Here is a 19,223-nt window from a genome sequence, read left to right on the forward strand (position 1 = left end):
ACAGATCCAACGACTCTCCGGTCACAACTGCAGAAACGAACTTCACCAAATAGGACATCTTGATTGGCAAGAAGAGTGGTTGGCAACTCAACCAACAGGAACCACCACAGGGAAAAGGAAATAGCAGCCACCAACAACAAGATGTGTTGTAATGTACCTTTTACTTATTGCACTCAGAGTCAGTTGGTGTGGATGGGCTGAGCAGCGAGGAGGCTGCTGATGGTGGGGCACTTTAATGGATCAGAATATCTTCCTGTAACTAAGAACCTGTGATGAAACCAGAAGAATAAATCTACTACTTGTAACTACAAGACATGACTGCGCATCATTCATTATTTTAACAAGATGGAGATGGAGGGACGCTTCAGACGCTGAGCCGGGTGGCTCCCAGCACGTTGGAGCAACAGAGCATCCTTCCGCAGTGTGGCAACAGCGACAAAAGAAGAAGCTCCCTTGAGGAGGTAGGAGGATACCATATATCAGGCAAGGTTACGTGCGTTGAGGAAGGCACACGCTGTACTTTCAAAGTACAAACAGTGTAGTTTAAAGATACTCCGGTACATCAGATTACCTCTGGTATATTTATTGTAATATATATAGGATGCAACATGTGAAGAAAGGGTCTTCTAAGTCCTCCAGCCAGCTCATCAATGACTTCACATGGAATGCTACCAAGTACATTCTAACATTCTAGCAATAAAGGTACATACATAAGCAACACAAAACCCCCACCCCCGTTACAATGGAAACAAGAATAACAAAAATGAAAATAATAATAATTAAAAACAAAAAAAAAAACAATAGAGCAATTCAATTACATTACAAATCCTTTCAACCATCCTGGCAAAACTCTTGCCCTTTTGTCAGGTAACCTATTAGCATTATTAACTTGCCTATCTTTGTTATCATCATTACACATGAACCTTCCTCCCTCCTCACACAACAAAGAAGTAACTTCAATTTGAGAAGGAACATTTTGCCTGGATGTGTCACAACCATCAACAGCCAATTGAGAATGTAACTGATCAAAATGATCTTCTATCCACTCAAAATTATCTGAGGTCATTGTAGGTAGCTCATAAGTGACCTCTTGATCAGGATTTATTGCCACACTCTTGAGACTCCACACCCTTCCATCCTCAAGTCTAACCGCATTTTTCAAAATCTCTGCCACCGTAATGGGTGGTTCAAAGCGACATTCTCCTTTCATCATCTTAAAAGGCTTCCTTACCCTAACTAAATCTCCGACTTTAATATTTACTTCTTTTGTGTTATGTAATTTGTCATAGAACTCTTTACTCTTAGCATGAGTAGATTCTAAACTTTGTTTGATTTCAACAGGAGACCAATTGGTAACCTTACTGTCAAACAACCAACCAGGGTTGAATTTAGCCCTTGGTGATCTACCTCTCATCATAGTAAACGGAGATAAACCAGTATTAACTTGAGCAGTAATTCTATAGGACCACACAGCCTTCTGCACTTGAATCTTCCATTCCAAACCCTTGTTCATCGAAGCCTGAATAATACCCTTAATCACTCTATTAAACCTCTCAACAGTGCCGTTGCCACTCGGATTGTATTGAGCAGTAGTCTTATGCTTAACTCCACATTTTTCAAAATATTCTGTTGCCCTCTTAGAAGTGAACTGCACACCATTGTCCGATAAAGCACAAACCGGCAGCCCTTCCATAATAAAAACCTTGTCCAAGAATGCAATCACAGTTTGAGTATCAATCTTTTCCACAAATTTAACAACCGGCCACTTTGAAAATAGATCAATGAGAAATAATCTATACTCCTTTTCCTCTCCAATAGGTCCAATTTTGTCCACCGCAATAGTAACCCAAGGTGAATCAGGAATTAATCCATCACTCATCCTGGGTTTCAATGTCTTGAGTGTTTTGTCAGCAGAATTACAAACAGAACACTTCCTTACAAACTCTTCAATCATACCATCAATACCTGGCCACCAAAACATTCCCTTCACAATTGACTTTATCACAATCCCGAAATGTCCTGCATGACATAATTGCCATATTTTTTTTCTTAACGATACAGGTGGAACGATCCTTTCACCTCTGAACAATAAATTATGTTCACAGGATAATTCCATTCTAATTTGCCAAAAAGCATTTAAACCTTCCTTGATATCTTCTTTCCTAGGTCATCCTTTACCCATGTAATCAAGTACACCTTTCAAGATATTGTCCTTCATTTGCTCTTCCATCCATTCCTTCCTACTAATAGCAGAAACTCCAGAGTCCTGAACTAAAGCTACACAGAAATCACCCCAAGGGTCATCCACACACTCCTGAAGAGGAGGTGGTAACCTAGACAAACAATCGGCAATTACATTTTCTTTTCCTGGCAAATAAACCATCTGGTAAATGTACTCTTCCATACGCATGGACAATGTCGCCATTCTGGCTGATGCACTAGAAATACCAGCACTAGACAGAATCTTAACCATGAGCTTATGATCAGTACGGATCACCACTGGTTTGCCCCAGACAAACGCTCGAAAATGCTCCAACGCCCATGCACATGCTAATGCCTCCCTCTCAATGATTGGATACCTTCTTTCAGCAGGGGAAAGGGCCCTCGAAGCAAATAGAATTTTACTCTCTCTTCCTTTCAAATCTTTTTGGGACAAAACCACCCCCAGCCCATTATCACTTGCATCTGTAGTTAACACACAGTCAATATTGGGATCAAAACTTGCAAGAGCATTTACTATTTGTAATTTTGTCTTAATCACACCAAACTCCTCTTCAAACATCTTACTCCATTCAAACTTGGTGTGTTTCTTCAATAATGTGCGAATATTGTATACCTTTGACACAAAGTTCTTAATAAACTTGGCACAGTATACAGCCATTCCTAAAAATGCTCTTACTTCTTCTTTTGTAGTTGGTGCTGGAAATTTGACAATGTTTTCTACCAGAGCAGGTTTGGGTTTTACTCCTTCTACACTAATGACATGCCCCAAATATGACACACATCTTTCACCAAACTTAAATTTAGATCTTTCAGTTGTCAAGCCAGCAGATTGTAAAGTAACCAACACGTGTTTTAACTTTGAGTCATGATCTCCTTTGTCTACCCCAGCCACAAGAATGTCATCTTGAAAAAATGACACCATGTGCATATCTCCCAACAACTTATGCATCAACCGCTGAAACACTGCGGCAGCCGACGCTAACTCGAATGGCATTCTCCTGAACTGGTAGCAACCAAATGGTGTTATAAACGCAGTGAGCTTCCTGGACTCCGGCTCTAACTCCAACCGATGGTACACGGCAGAGAGGTCAATCGTGGAAAACCACGTCACACCTTTTAGTGATGATACCATTTCATTAATTCTAGGTAATGGAAACTTTTCCACAATGATGTTACGGTTCAGGTGGCGTAAGTCAATGCATAAACAAATTTTTCCATTGGGTTTTCTTGCTACCACAATCGGATAAATCCACTCTGATGTTTCTACCTCCTCTATTATACCTTTACTCAATTACCCTTGAATCTCTTTCTTTACTTCCTCTCTGATCAACATGGGATAGGTCTCACCTTGTGTACTTTTGGTTGAGCATTGTCCTTCAAACACAATCCTATGTTCAAATCCCTTTAATGAACCTAAATCCTTACTAAATATGCTTGGAAAACATGTACACAACTCATCCTCCAACTTACTCCTCTCATCCATAATCGGGACCTTCTCTACACTGTTTGGGTCCAAAATTATATTTAAGTTCTTTTGATCGAACCACCCCAGAACGGAAGGGCCCAACTTTGCTACATACAATTTCCAGCTAGTGGACCTTCCTATAAACAAAAATATGAGCCAACGCAACCCTAACATTACAATTCTCTCTCCAGTGTAACTAACAGGGTTGATATCAGATTGGTCTAAATGTTCTCCCAACTTACCCACAAATTTTTGTTTCCATACCTCTTGATTGATGATCGTGTACGGGGAGCCTGAATCTGCATAAACATTAACACACACACCTACAAATGAAACTTCACAAATAGGTTTCCCTTCCATTGCGTTCTCTGATATATTTATCACTACATTTCCCCTAACATTTTTTACGCAGTCATCCTTATCTTCATCTTCCACCTCAACTTCCACATCCTCATCACACACAAATTTTACATTGCTACGTCTACGACAATACTTGTAAAAATGTCCAACTAAGCCACAAAACCAGCATTTCTTCTTTAATCCTGGACACGACTGACTAAAGGCTTAGTGATCCTTGCTGTTACACCAGTAACATCTTCTTTCTTCCACGTTCCTATTCTGTATTTTCGCTGGTTGACTCATCCATCTTCCTTGCTGTTGTGACCTAAAAAAAATTGCGGGTCCTTGAATCCTGCAAATTGTTCCTGGGGATGCCTTAGATACATCTCCCTCTTTGACAATTGTCGCACATCTGCCAGACATTTCCGACTTCCCCATAATGGCAACAACGTCGTCCAACAGTGCGTCCCCATTTAGGGATATTACAGGGATATGACATCTGTGAAGCTAGAATGGCTATATATATTTTTCTGAGGAATTTCACAAGAACTTCTTGTTTGTGTAATATTTGGTAGATTAAAATATTTTGTGAAAGAAACTGTTCTCTTCTTTGGTTTAGAATTGATTTCTTAAATAAGAGTCTTAGGGATATGACATCTGTGAAGCCAGAACGGTTATATATATTTTTCTGAGGATTTTAACATGCACTGATAATAATTGCCTGTTTCTTTACAATTATTTCATTTTCATAACAGCTCATCAATTTTTGACCTTGTGTCCTATTGGAACATTAACTTTGTAAATTACATGTGTGACAGTATTATTTGTCTAATAAGATTCATGTATATTTTCAGATCTTCTAAATTGTGTTTGAACTGAGGGACCTTTTGTTTAAATCTCATTTCTTTAAAACAATTCTATGAGGTATGGTGATATGCATGCTTTTGTTTAGTATTATTTCGATTTGTTTGGCCTTCTTTTGAATATATTTTTGCATTATTCTGTATAGAATCTTCTTCTCTGATGCCCATCATTACCGTGCTAGTGAAGTTTAGTGTAGAAACTTTATAGACTTGGAATGATGGAACACCAATATATGAATATTGAGTTTGGTTTTTTGTGATACATTATGCAATTATTTGTTAATGTTGGAATAACTCGGACTAATCCAATTTTCTCTTCTTTTAACCTGTACATATAAAACTAGTAATTTACCTTTTGTATATAGTGTATGTTTGCCTGCATATATGAATTTATAAATATCTTTATGCATTTTATTTTTAGCCCTGAAGAAGTCTCATTCATGAGACGAAACCCGTTGGCTAAAAAAGAGGCAAACTTGCTGTAACACTGGAAAGTTTTTTTTTATCTACTGTTGAACACCAAAATAAAGAACTGAAAATAAACAATATTCAAGTACGGACCTGTTCATTTGGAAACAACTTTACTTTTGATTGAGGAACAACAGAGACTATGGAAGATACATCCTGATGGGTGTTGATTCCACACTTTTGCTTTGTATTTTGGGTTTTGCCCTGAAAGGAACAGACAGGGTTGTGTTCTTTGGTTTCTTGAGCACCATCGCAATACCTCAAAGTCACAGACTGTAACAGGTGCAGGTTTACTGCCTCAACCCTTGTGTGTATAAGTATAAAATATTATTTCCTGTTTGACTCTCTTAGGAAGACAAAAAATCGCATCCCTGATGTACTTGGGTTCGAGCCCAGACCGGGTGTCTCTCCGCTCTAAGATGGGCCTTCTCCGTCATGTTTGTTTAACCCTTAACATGGAGTTCTGGCCTTAGAAGTATTAAAATTGCACTGAACGCAGCCCGCACGCGGCAAAACACCTCTTCCAATTCAAATTAAAAGCATGTGAATGTGGCAGGTGCTCCCTGAGCTATCACTCGGTCTGGGCTGTATTTTCTTTCATGCAGAACAAATTGATTTAAAGGAGGCATGGTGTTGTTTGAGAGAAAGACGTGGACTCGTCTTTCTGTTCGAATTACTATTAACAGTGGATTTGACGATGCCAGAAGAATTTTACCTAATGAGTCTGACGTTTAAGCACTCAACCTCAAGCTGGCTTCTAGATGCTATGACTTGGTATGAGGTCCGCTGCGGGAGCACATGATGGGCACATGTGGGTTTTAGGGGTGCTCCTGGGTTGTACCTGTCATTTGCAGGGCAGTGGATCAGGGAGAGGCTTGTTGCCATGCAGAGACTCGGGTTTCAATGAGTGTGCTCTGATTCCCTCCAGCTGATAAACAGACTTATCTCGACGTGGAGCGGGGCAGACCTGCAACTCGGCACCCCGACCCAGGCGGCCCATGAGCGGAGAGGCAGCCATGCCATATCCTTAGAAGGTAAGACTTGTTTATTTCCCATCCAAGTTTAGCCAGAAATGACGATCCTGCATTATTACTGAGGTTTAAATTTGTGTTTTATCAACTTATGAGAAGCTGCATTCTCTGGTACGCAAGTGAGAGGCTGTGCTTGAGAAAGCTGATGTCATTCACTGTAGAGACTGTTATGTACATTTGTGTCATCTGCATATTGGTGAATCTTGATTCTTTGTTCAGAGAGGAGATCTCCAGGTTGTTCCATTGTGAGTACACTTCAGGAAAGTTGGGAGCAATGGCACAGGCATAGTATACAAACCAATGAAATACAGTACCTTTGAGGCATTTGAACTTTGAGAGGCTAATAACTAGCACTTAATGATCAAGTGTTGAAATCTGATGATATGTCAAGTATGGAAAGGGCGCATTGAGTGCAATATGGCCAGAGCTGCTGACTTTGGAGCTGGAGAATCAGGTTTGAGTCCTGGTTCCAGCTCAACATGCCTTGATGATTCTAGACAAATCTCTTAATCTCTCAGTGCCAAAAAAAACCCATATCAAACCGTGTGTAATGCACTCTGATGCTCATGTAAAGCACTCTAATGCCCTTGCGTGACATTTATGGTATGTAAAAACCGCAACACAAATCTTGGATATTGGCGTTCTCAGTGCTGCAATGCGATCTGTAGATTGATTGAAAACATAGGTGGTTCAGAAATGTGTTACAGGTTTGAAACACTTTAAGGGCCTTTTTCCGTTCGTTGTATGTGCTCGGTCTGGGGGTCATTTTGCAAGCAGACCAGTTTGAGGATTGAGTACATTTTTGTTTTGATTCTAATGTTTTCTTCACACTTGTGCTTCAAAATGCTATATTTAAATCCCCCTTTTTTCAACAATTTGAGGTAAATATGTGATGTAAAACCCACCATTTGAATCCATTTTTTTCAAAATATTCGTGCGGGAGAACCCCCCAGCACCCTCCTTTTACAGTTCAGGCTCACTCGCTTATTACATTAGGGTTCAACATTTCCCCACACCACTTTCAAAATCCACAAGAGCCACTGTATATGTATTCAGAAGATATTGGTGAAAGTACAAGATTTAGAAAAGATAAATCAAAGGTTCCATTGTAGTCATTGTCCTCAATCTTCAGGTGCGGAGGTGATAGCTAATGGAATTCTCAATATCTAATTGGCCAAGGTATGTGCTTCAACTGTTTAAAGTGGTCTGACACACTTTCACTTGTTTTGATGAGCATGAGAAGTACTTGTGACAGAAAAGCTAGCCACCCCTTTAGGTGATTATGGGAAGAACAATGACACTTGTCTATATTCCTTCAGCTGCATTAGTTTTAAGAACTGATGACATAGTGTTAGATTACTTCAAAGGTCTGGCTGATATGTTGAAATATGTCTCTCATCAGGTGAATTTGACAAAAGAAGCAACAAAGGTCATTAGCTATTGTACACTGAATCCAGGAGACTGGATAGTGGTCTGGAAGCATGTCACGAAGAACAACTTGGAAAAGTGGTGGTGTGGGCTCTATCAGGTAATACTGACTACCAACACTGCGATGAAATGTGCTGAAGTGCAACAGTGGATACATGATGTTCATACAAAAAAGGTGAAAGCAGTGGAAAAAGGAGTGGAAGAAGCTGCAACTGAATCAGCTGCATTTGGGATTAATCCATCATCGTTCTTTAGCTCACTCCACCACCCCAGTTCAGACATGGCCATATGCAAATCAGTCTGACCCTGTGCCTCATGGGTACAGTCCAGCCCGAACTGCCATGCCTTGTCTTCCCTGGACCGGAAACAAGCATCCTGGGACCGGTTTCTGCCTAATCAGCCGTCATCAGCCAGGCTAGCTTGAATCCAGTGGCAAAGTGAGCAAAGGACCCACGTCTGGGCATACCCTGCCAACTTAGGGCGAGCAAAGCAAAACCAAAGGGGATGATGGAGGGAGTGTTGAACAATGCAAGCGCTCACCCCCAGTCAACTGATCTGGGTTTAATCCATCATCATTCTTTAGCTCATCCACCACCCCAGTTTAGACATGGCCATATGCAAATCAGTCTGACCCTGTGCCTCATGGGAACAGTCCGAATCTACAAGAAGAAACACAACCTGAAGTTCAAAACCAAGCTCAATTATGCCATACAGATCCAGAAGAGTTGACAATTTTGAATCTGGGGTAGAAGGAAATGATAAAATAAATATATGCATACTATTTTAATTTAGGGAAAGCTTTGACAAATCTGAAATCCCTTATGTGCAGTTTCAAAGCAAGAATCAGAGTGAAGGGCTTTTACTGTGTAAGAGCCAAAATAATGAATGGCAGAATGAAGTAGTTTCTGCTCCAAACAATGAGAAATTGCAGTTAAAATCAGAATTATTAGAACCACCAGAGAAAGAAAGCAGTTCACAGTAAATTGTGCAGATATGACTGATCAAGGTTCAAGCACAAGTTCAAGCTCAAGTCAGAGTTCTTTAGAAAGTAAAGAAAACCTGACAAAGATTTTTGTTGCACAAAGAAAATCTGCGGAAGATATTTAATGGAAAAGAACTTGCCAAAGAAAGCATTAAGAACTAGAAAAGCTTGATTGACAATTATATGCTAAACCTAGTTAGAGTGACTCATCTGTTTGGAAAAGGTCAGTGAGAAGGACTGTTCAAAATTGAAAATATGCATCACTTGAATGGGTGTATCAAGCGACGGTATCAGAAGAAGAAGAAGAAAAATCAGAGTTAGAATGTTACAAGTGAGAGTTTCATTGTCAGTATAAAATCTGGGGTGTATCTATCAGGATTCCTGCTACAGCTGACTTATCTTGACTATCATAATAAACCCGCATGACTCCTATCATTCCTCCCAATGCTTATGAATGAACAAGCATCTTGTACCCTGACTTTTGACCATATTACATGCTGTTGGTGATAGCTAGCAGCAGTTGGTGCTCACCGGTTGTGTTTGAAAAGGCTTATTAGTTTTACAAATGTTTTACCATGCACATGCAAGGTCAGGTTTCAGGCGCCACAGAAACATACAGAAAATCCACCAGAATAAACAACACGGAACCGGCATAGATTACCTCAACATGAACCGTCTGAAGACAGCCCTCATTAAATTAATCCCCTGCACCTGTTCCTTGCTAGAAGCAATTAGAATGCAACGTTTGTGAACATTCTAAAATGCCTTCCAGAAGAAAGCCTCATCAAATATTCATCTGCACTTTTTCTTTGCTAGAAGCAAATAGAACGCGACCTTTGTGAACACTCTAAAGCACCTTCTACAAGGCAGCCTCATCAAGTAAATTACCTGCACCTTGTTCCTTCCACTTCGTCCTCACCGAACAGGACATCTTGCATCAGTCTAACACCTGGATGTAAAAACAAGAAGAAAAGGAGAGACCCATTAACAGACTTGATTTCTCTACGTGTTGAGCTCAGTCACAACATTGTGCTTGCAGACAAGGTAACCAATGTTTTTGTCAACTATTTTGTTGGCAGAGCTCTGCCAGAAAGGACTTGGGTGAAGCTAACCCTGTCCAAATTAGCTTGTGGGTTTAATGCTGTAATCATACTCACTACAGTTTTGAAACTTTGATGAAGGAACCTCTATGGACAATCTAAAAACAACTGACAACCCAACTAAAGGCTGGTTGAGATATAAAAAGCTTTTGCGAGGTGATATCTTAAACAATATAAAAAATACTAGCTTAATGCATTATCATTTGTTTGTTTATAGATAACATATCTTCCGGCACCATTCATCAGACTGGTTTGATTGCCTGCTTCAGTGTTGCCGATAAATAGCATCTTTTGACTCCACATGATCTCTCCATCCCAGCCCTTCCCCCTGGACTTTGCCACTGGAGCAGTGTCTACGTCTGTACTTCAAAGGCAAGTCTTCATGGGATTCTGGAACTAGCGTCACCGTCCCATTGGAATCACCTGGGATCCAGATAGGTGGCCTATGACAGTGTCTGAGAGTAGAACGGAGACAGAAGAAGAACTAACTTGAAAATAAAGAGACTATTAAGACAAAGATGAAGTGAGAAACAGTTGTTGAACAAAAGAAAATCTGAATACTACAGACTGAAATGAACTTTTGAAAGAAGTCAGGGAACAAAAAGTTATTTAGATTTTTTTATTTTGATTATTGTTTTTAAGAAATAGGAAGAAGAAAATAGTGGATTTCAAGTTAACATCTATACTAAAATGATACACGAATACATATATATTATGATGCTTTAGGGGTCAATCAATCAAGATTTGTATACTGCAGCTGCTTCACCGGTGAGGGTCTCGAGGCACTCTGGTGCCATGCTTGGGGATCATGCTGCCTGTTCCTATTGGTTGAACATCCAGATCTTGAGGTCCTTCCTGAATGGTTGAAGTGATGATGAGGCTCTGAGGTGCAGGAGTAGGATGTTCCAGGTCTTAGCTACCAAGTGGGAGAAGGAGCGGCCTCTGCTATTTACCGGATAGATGTGCTGGGTTGCTGCTAAGGAGATGGATCTGGAATGGATTTTCCTGGTAGGTTGGTGGAAATTCACTCATCTGTTGAGGTACACCAATCCTTTGTTTTGTAGTTGCTTGCAAGTATGAGTGAGCAGCTTGAACTGGCATCTCTTTGTGAATGGTAGCCAATTGAGTTTCTTGAGGAGAGGGGTGATGTGCATCTGTCTGGAGAGGTCGAGGTTGTGTCTCAAAGCTGTGTTCTGGATCGTCTGGGGGTTTGCTTATGAGTTGGGTGGTGACTCCTACATAGAGGGAGTTGCCATAGTCGAATCTCCTGAGGACGAAAGCTTGCATGGCAGTTTGCCTGGTGTTAGTTGGGAGCCATCTGAAGACCTTCTTGAGGATTCAGAGAATGAGCAGAAGCAAGTAGTGGAGATGGCGTTATCTTGCTTCTTCATAGAAGCAGGTCAAATGGGATGTCTTGTTTGTCTTTGTATTTGTATTTCTACTTCTGCTGGTAAGGTACCTTTGAGAGATGGTAAGGCTGAATATGTGGAAGAAATTGTCTGTGAAAGAAGTTATGTAGTGAGTGGGAAATAATTGTTGAGTGGAGAGCCGGTCTTGAGAGGAATTCTTTATGTTTGTGGAAAGACTGCCTATTTCAATGTGCTGCATAGTTGGGTTGGATCTTGTTATCTTGCTTTTGTGTTACCTGGAGTTTACTATATGGGTGAGATGGATGATGAAATTGGCATGAAAATATTGAAAATGAGTTTTGGAAAGGTAGTTTTAGATATATTAGGCGCTATAATTCCTTCTATAGGTGTGGGAATGAATTATGTGAAAATATGTCTTTCTAATTTAGTGGCTACGCTGACAGGAGATATGGCAGGATCATTGGAGCAGGTAAATACAGATATGATTGCTATTAGGGCTATGTTATGCAGAATCACTTAACATTAAATATTCTCCTGGAGAAAAAAGGTGGAGTTTGAAAGGTGATAAAGGCAAGGAAGTGTTGAACACATATTCCAGATAATACGTATAAAATGAATATCTTGCATGAGCATCAGTCTTTTGAAGAGCATGACCGATGGGAAGCTGTAGATTCCTGCTTTAGTGTATGCGGAAAGGGTTTTAGCTGAATGGTTTGATAATTTGGATGGGAGTGTATTAAGAGTAATCTTAACACCTGTAATAATTGTAATGGTTTGTGTTAAAATGAATTTATAGAGCGCACGTACACCGAGGAGGTTTCATGGCGCTAATTTGGTTGAGATCCAGGTCATAAAAGAGGGTTTAAAAGCTTATCGGAAGAGCCAAGTTTTTAAAAGACTTCTGAAACCATGAAGATTGGTACAGTAGAAATTTGCGGGGGGAAGAGAGTTCCAAAATATGGGGGCAAAGATGGAAAACCTGGCACCACCAGTGCACTTTAGTCTAAAATGAGGAATAAGTAATTCATTTTTGGGAGCTGAGCGAATATTTTGTGTAGGAACGTATTTGTTAATCATATTATCAACAAATTTCGGGCTCTTTCCGTAAAGTGATTTAAATATAAGACATCCGATCTTGAAAGCACACCGCTGAACAACCGGAAGGCAGTGTAATTGCTTCAAGAGAGGAGTGATGTGATGATGCCTAGGCTGGTGGACAATCAGACGTGCAGCCTCGTTTTGTACTATCTGTAAGCATCTGGAAAGATAGAGAGGGATACCAAAATATAATGAATTGGCATAGTCGACATGGGACATAACCATGGTGATAATCACCTGAATCCGGGCATCATGAGTGAGAAATCTACAAACTTTTTTTATTTTGCGAATTTGATAAAAACAGGTGGAGATCATTGAACTAATCTGAGTCTTCAGAGTAAGATCCTGACTGATAATCACCCCTAGGCTTTTAGCCGAACTAGAAGGAGCAGGGGGCTGACCCAGCTCCATAGGCCAGAAATGGGGTCCCCATAGATTTTTACCAATGCCACCTGTTAAAACCAGCTCCGTCTTGTCCGGATTGAGTTTTAAATGGTTCTTGTTCAACCATTGGCTGACGAACAGCATGGTAGATTGAAAAGCATGAACCGACTTTGAGGAGTTACTGATGGAGAAAATAAGCTGAAAATCATCTGCATAGTTGAAAGTGCAGACTTTGTGCTCCTTCAGAGCTTGGACAAGAGGGAGGAGTTAGAGATTGAACTATAGGGGAGAAAGAGAGCAGCCCTGAGGCACTCCACAACAGATTTTTGACTCTAGTGGCAGTGAACTGGGCTGTACGGATTGCCTGGGATTGGTTTTCCAAAAAGGAGCAAATCCAGCTGAGGGCAGGACCTGCAATTCCTGCATCCCTCACACGGTCGACCAAAAGGAAATTTTCGACTGTGTCCTAGGCAGCAGAAAGCTCAAGCAGGACAAGGGCCTGCGAGGAGCCACTGTCGACCTTACCACGGAGGGAGGGTGTTGTAAATAGAATTAAGTAGGCAGCAGGACACGTCTTCTAGTAGTTAGGTTGGATTTATTAAGTTACAAAGAATAAGTTAAGACAGCAGAGCACAAAGCCTCACAGCTGACCAGACCAACTGCCAGGGCTAGAATCCCCACACACCAGATAGAACACAGCTAGGTGAGAAGATTGAAACACAAAGAAAGGACTAAAGAAACCAAGAAGCCATATGAAGCTAAGTATGAATTTACAACACATCTTCCCCCCTTACAAACAACACATATGAAAACCTCAAATACATAAGAAGATAAAGCATGGAAAACACAGAGAAGAAAACGTATAACACTTATGAGGTCGAAGACCTCATGAACTTCCTGAACAGGGAGAAAAGAATCAGGATCAAGAAGTGAAATAAGATAAAGATCACTATGACCACCTTCTCCCCTTCAAAAGACAAAAATGAAAAGTCAGCCCACTCTCTACATTCCATCATTGTGGCCACCAAAAACAGAAATAGAGAGTTTACTTTCTCCAATAATAATTGTCCATCTCAGATATTTGCTATTTTGAAGGTAGAACAGTTCTGGAAGAATACTCCCGAAGAAAATTTGGATCTAGACTTCTTTCAGTCCAAAAGTTAGTTCTGAACAAGGTGTACAGGTTCTGGGTCTTTCCTTTGGGTTAAGTGTCTCAGATTGTTATTTAGGCTTCGGAAATCTCTTAAATTTCATTTTTCAAATTCTAGTCCTTCACGAACCACGGTCGTGAACCCTGCCGGACTTGGGACGCTCTTCATCCTCTCCCCGTACAGGTTGTGGGAGTTCTGTCCTCCACAGGTCCTGGGACGTCATCAGCCCACTCCTGGTACTCCTCCTCCAGTCCAGGGACATCCTTTGTCCTCTCCCGGTCCTAAATCTGGAACTTTTGTCCCATTCCAGTCCAGAGACATTCTTCTGTCACCACCCAACTCTTGGTTTAGCGGGTTTCCTGGAATTTACTTTGTTCTCTTCCAGTCCAGGGTATTTTTCTGTCCCCACCCAACTCTTGGTTCAGCGGGTCCTGATCCCATCCTCGTCGCCAAAATGCTGTAAATAGAATTAAGTAGGCAGCAGGACTCGTCTTCTAGTAGTTAGGTTGGATTTATTAAGTTACAAAGAATAAGTTAAGACAGCAGAGCACAAAGCCTCACAGCTGACCAGACCAACTGCCAGGGCTAGAATCCCCACACACCAGATAGAACACAGCTAGGTGAGAAGATAGAAACACAAAGAAAGGACTAAAGAAACCAAGAAGCCATATAAAGCTAAGTATGAATTTACAACAGAGGGCATCTAGAACTGTGAGGATTACCGCCTCAGTAGAGTGCGCTGGACAAAAGCCAGCTTGATGGGAATCAATAAATCTGGATTCCTACAAGAAGTCTGTAAGACAACCTGTAACATAGGTTTCCAAAATCTTAGCTAAATAAGGAATAAGGGAGATAGGGCGATAGTTTGTCAGGATGAGTGGATCTGATCCCACCTTCTTTAAAAGAGGAAAAACAATTGCCTCTTTAAAAGTTGCAGGGACAGTTCCTTGAGACAAAGACTCATTTAAGAGGTTGAGAGCAGGACTAGGAAGGATGGTAAACATTTCCTTCAAAATGCTGTGAGGGCAACAGTCAGTGGGAGACCCCAATTTGACTTTTGAAAGAAGGTTTATAAAAGTGCGCTGACATATTAAAGGAAAGTGTGTGAAAGAGCTTTGGTTCAAAATAGGATGAGAACTAAAGTCCAGGTTTTGACACGCTGGGATGCTGGACTCAATTTTATTAATGTTATTGATAAAAAAAGAGGTTCAAAGCATTAAAAAAAATTTGAGAGGGGGAGGGTTTACATAGTATTCTGTCTGGGTTAGATAACTCATTAACAATATGAAAGATCTCCTTTAAACGATTGGTTGCAGATAGGATTTTTGATGAAAAATGCACTGCTTTAGCAATTAAAATAGTTTATTATAAATTATCAGAGTTTAAGTAGAGCAATTAGTCTTTGAATTTGTAGTTGCCTCACCAATTTCTTTCCAATTGCCTTAGAGCTAATTTTTTGTGTTTCAACTCAGTGGAGAACCATTTCTGTGCATCATGGCAGCGAGGGACATGGAAGTTCTTAAGGGGAGCGTACTTATCGCTGGTGGCCAGTAACCAACTGGTTAACTATACACCCACCTGGTTAATTGAAGAGTACCCCTGAGGAGTAGAATTGGCAAGTGAGTCAAACAACTGGTTAACTATACATCCACCTGGTTAATTGAAGAGTAACCCGGAGGAGTAGAATTGGCAAGTGAGTCAAAAAATGAAGATTTCTCAATCTTATTCCAATTTCTGCGAAGACACCCAGCACGGGTGGAGTTTTTGTCAGCGGAATTATCTTGAACGGTAAATTTGATTATGTGATGATCGGACCATGTACAATGTAAGAGTGAAACAGAAGACATGGTGATATTAACTCTCCAAACTTGGTCAAGGACATGTCTCTTAATATGTGTGGCTGTGGATACCTGTTAAATAAGATTTAAACCTGAGAGTAACTCGGTCAATACAGCCGATTGAGGGCCACCAAGGATGTCATTGGTCCAGTAATTGAAATCACCAATCAACAGAACCTTCCCATAGTTGGGAACCAGGTGGGCTATCTGTTCACCCAGGAAGTGAGGGAAGAGAGGCATCCTAAGGGGAAGTTTGTAAAGCAGGACACATACCAAGGGGACAAAAAATCAAATGTTATCACTAGGTTATCCACCGATGGTAGATCTAGCGAAGTTACAACTGTATAATTGCAGTCATGGCGTGTTATAACTGCAACTCCTCCGCCCACTTTCCCCGGAGGGCGGTTAGCCTGAATGATATGATAGTCAGGAGGTAATGCTGCAAGGATGTCAGTAGACGATTCCTGGGATAACCAGGTTTCAGTAAGCAGAAGAAGATCAGGCTGCTCAAATTTGAGCAACAAAAAGATATCCATCTGATGTTTAACCAACGAGTGGTTGTTCAAATATACAACAGAGAGCGTACGTGCATTATGTCAGTAGCCGTGTTAGGTTGGAGATGGACCAGCGGCATCCAAACTACCTTTTTCGGGGAAGGTAGTTCAAAATTCCATGTTCTTTTAGGCTAAAATATACAAGGGGATTGAGTTTGGTAGAAGCTGCCTGAAGTACTGTCAGCTCACTGACCGCTTAGCTAATTTTCTGAGCATAATGACAGGCCCCAGGTCCTGGAAGGGCGCAGACGGGCTTGCCTTTGGCGCGCCCACTGTGCGTGTCTGCTGCGCTCCCGCGCTGCGACCAGCATGAAGTAGTCGTGGGAGCCTTCGCTCCGTCTCCCCTGCTAATTGGCTATCGAGTGGTGGTGACGGCCAATAGCCATTGATTTAGTTTGTTAAACCTTACAAAATTGCATGTTTAAAAAATGTTGAAACAGAATTAATAATGGTTATCTAAAGAGGAAAAGATCCATGGACCATGAGATGTAATATATCCATGATCATGTCTAGAACCAGTTGAAGATGGCAGAGGAGAATTCCAGAAAGAAGCAGAAAGTGATGTAGACTGAAAGATTTCTTGATCAATTAAGTTTTAACGGGTTTAGTGATTATAGAAAAATCAGAGGAGGGAAATGTGGAAGTGTTTTTCAGAACCTTTTTATTTGTGCAATAAATAATGATGAATAGAATTAATTTTTATGTTGAGTCCAACATGCAAATGATGATTTAACATGATAACCGTTGAAACAAGTTTAATAGCATGTATGGAAGTGTATTTTCAATATGATATAGTTATGCCACATTTATGTGAAAATACCATCTTGGGTAAAATGGATGCTGTTTCTGTCATTCACTTCTACATTCTTCCGTTCCCATCCTGTTCTGATGTGCATTTTCTCTGCCCACAAGCTCTGAAGAATGAGGTCAGCTTATGTAATTGTTTTGCCTACAGTTATGAATACAAAGCTTTCAGTTAATTCTTTAGTTTTCCTGATATTGCAACTTCCAAAGTCTTTCCACTGTAGTTCTGTTGCATAGAAAGGGTGTCATTAATTTATGTGAAGTGATTGTGTTGAAATATTTCCTAATTTGTTCAAGCATCTCTGGATGGCAGTAGCACAGAAGATGCTGGACATTTTCTTACACTGGAATAGTGGATGTATGTCACTACCACGCACACTGTTACAACGCGTACCATTACAATGCGGTTGTAACAACGCAAGTCGTTACAACGACTTGCATTGGGGGGGGCGCAAATTTAAAAAATATAATTAACTATTCCAACACCAGTCCCCGTGGATAGTAGGGAAGGTGTTGGGATAGTAAATTAAATGATTTTTTTGTCCTTGAGCGCCACCCAGCGCAATTCGTTGTAACAACTTTCGTTGTTATAACCGCGTGGTAATGGTACTAAGTTGTAACGCACACGTTGTAAACGTTGTATACCGGAATAGTGCTTATTTGTTAAGCGAATGACATTCACACTGATTTTCTTCAGAGTTGTTAGTTAAGATCATACTAAGATGAATTTGCTATTTTACTAATTTGTTGTGCAAGAATTGTGTATAAGAACACCTTGGATTTGGGATTCAGCCAGAAGACTTTCCTGTTCTCGAAACTGATCCTTTCTAATTTTACTGCTTATGGGGAGTTAGAATTTACTATTCTGCACAACTCTGCATTTGGCTATTAGTAAAGACTAGTCCCCCAGGCAACCTTATTCTTCCATCTATAGTTCACATTCATTCATTCATCCATTCCAATAAATATGCGGCCCAAAACTAAGGTTGTGTGTTACTTTTTATTGTCTCCTTTATTTTTGTGTCATTCTATTTCTATTTATACACTGTATTGAAGATTCATTTGACACTATTTTATCAAAACTTTCAATGAAACAATATATGTAGGACACTATGTATACATCACTCAACTTTTTATCCTTTAGACACTTGATGTAGGTCAAAATATTTGAGAAAAGTATCCCTTATTTTATTCACTTCAAAACATCACTGTGATAGCTGCAATTCCTAATAGGTCGCAAATTGTGACCTACCTCATTAAAATACATAAAGTAGGTCGATTTGCAACCTGCTTGTATTCGATTTTTTGGGGAAAAAAGAATAATACATTAGGAATGCTTATTCCCTAATTGTGAGTCGGAAATTGGTATTCCTAATGTTTGTACATAGTTTCACAGTTTTTGCCAGACTTTCTTTGCAGCTGTACAAGCATGGAGGATTCTATATATAATACTTTAACTTTTGTTTTCTTTTAGTATCTATCTATATATACATACACACATAAATTACTCTGAGCTGCAGACATGAGAATTAATAAATAGATTCATTAATACATTCAAATGAGTTTAAAATATAGCTTTGGTGACATTTATGTGATTTCCTTTGCAGCTGTTACACATTATGCCCACAGAATTACATGAACGTATGGGTTAATACGAAGAACAGACTTTCATGTTCTTTTGGGTAACTTTGTTCTCATACTCCTGGAAAAGGATATTTTACCGGAAGTAAATCATAATTAGGCATCATTGCATAATGTTTTTTAGGGCATTTTCTATAACAAGTCTAACTTTAAATGCTGCAAATTGCGTGAAATTAATTACATTGGTGTCAATGAAATATTCAACCACTACTATATATGTATAGATATTCACAGAAAAAACACAGGCTTCAGGGATGCTATAGTTAAGCTGACATTTCATTCGTACAAAACCAGAGAAATTTGGCAGTTGTAGTTAGCTGTGCTAACTATAACGTGTGCCCTCACTATGCAATGCTGATGATGTCACATGTTACATCACTTATTTCATTAGTGCGCTCCCACGGGTAATTTTTATAAGCCACCTACTAAACCCCTTAGGTATGCCCCCAGCTTGCTTTTGATATCCAATAGGTTTAATGCACTT

Source organism: Lissotriton vulgaris, chromosome 2_1 (genome assembly GCF_964263255.1).
Source record: "Lissotriton vulgaris chromosome 2_1, aLisVul1.2, whole genome shotgun sequence".
NCBI classification, from domain to species: domain Eukaryota; kingdom Metazoa; phylum Chordata; class Amphibia; order Caudata; family Salamandridae; genus Lissotriton; species Lissotriton vulgaris.